This window comes from Belonocnema kinseyi, chromosome 6 (genome assembly GCF_010883055.1).
Source record: "Belonocnema kinseyi isolate 2016_QV_RU_SX_M_011 chromosome 6, B_treatae_v1, whole genome shotgun sequence".
In the NCBI taxonomy this organism is placed as follows: domain Eukaryota; kingdom Metazoa; phylum Arthropoda; class Insecta; order Hymenoptera; family Cynipidae; genus Belonocnema; species Belonocnema kinseyi.
In genome coordinates, this window is record NC_046662.1 from 21,542,089 (window position 1) to 21,543,554 (window position 1,466).

The window sequence follows — 1,466 nt, forward strand, 5'->3', positions numbered from 1 at the left end:
CTGTCTTTAAATAATTTCCGCCAGACAAAAATGCTGCCATCACGTGGCAAATTCCAAGTACCCGATTCGAAAAAAATTGGAAATGCAAAATGTTCAATCGTTGCCGATCGTTTTGGCACAATTAAGAAATAAGATGCGGAACGATTGCAATATTAGTCATATTGTTTCTTATCGATCTCAATTGAGAATTTCGAGAAGGGAACGTAGATGTTTAAGGGATGAAATTGCACCGTCTATCACGCAGATATTCATGCCGAACATCTACACGACGTAGAAGTTATATCGATTCGAATACGCCTGACAACATTTTTCTAAATTTAAAATAAAATTTGAGTTTAAGTAACAAAAAATAGATAGAATTTTAAATTATGATTACAGATATTTTGTTCTCAGCAGTGATATGTGAATTTTCGATGAGCAAGATCATTTTCTACCAATAAAAGTTAATTTTCCACCAAATATTTGAATAATATTACAGTTCATTCGGTTCGTCTCGAATCAGCGGCTCTTTTTTATTTTTGTAAGTATATCAACTGTGAATTATATTAATAAAGTTTTACTCTAAGCAAAAACTAGTTAAATATTATAAATGATTATAACGTACTTACTTATCATTAAAATATATTAATAATTACAATGATAAATGTATAGTCAGTCGATTTGTCTCAAGTCAAGGACTCTTTTATATTTTAAAAGAAATGTTACAAAAAGTTTTATAAATCTTTTAATCAGATTCGAGATATTAGTGATGAAAAGAAGTCCTTAAAATGTCATCATCGGCAACTGTCTACACTGACTTCAAGTGATCATGCTAAAAAAAGTGTGACCGCAACACACTCAACCGAAGACACACACACGGACGCAGTTTTCAATTAAATAAATTTTATTAAACATGATTAAATTTGTTTGGAATTATTATCGTTGCAAAACTTCCTCTACGATGAATAAAAAATAAAGCAATTTCACCAAAAATTGTATAAAAATGAAATACTAATGTGATGATATTTAAAAACAATGTTATTTTTAATCGCATCTTCTCTATACCAATCTTATTCATGACCTGTTTTTGCCAAAGATATAACAATTTTGACTAAAACAAATAACTCGACGTATGAAAATAGGTGACAGCATGTCTCACTTTTCCAAAGATCGGATTCCTTTTCAGGTAAAGAATCTTTCAGAATTCATGCTAATAGCAGGGATTTTGAGTTGAGTTTAAATTTTAAACACCGAAAACTTTCGTCCCTGATATGCAAGAGCGCGCCTTTGTTGGCTTCGTTACGTCAACAAATCTGAGAACGAATCACTCTACACATCCCCTTCGGGGCAGTTGTCATCGACATAGTATCTGTCAAGGCAGCAGGATTTTGTGCTACAGACTGATAGCCATGCTCAAAGAATGACTAACAAGTTCTATGTACCGGACGCAGAATACAAACAATTTATGTCGAGAACAGTTTTCAGTG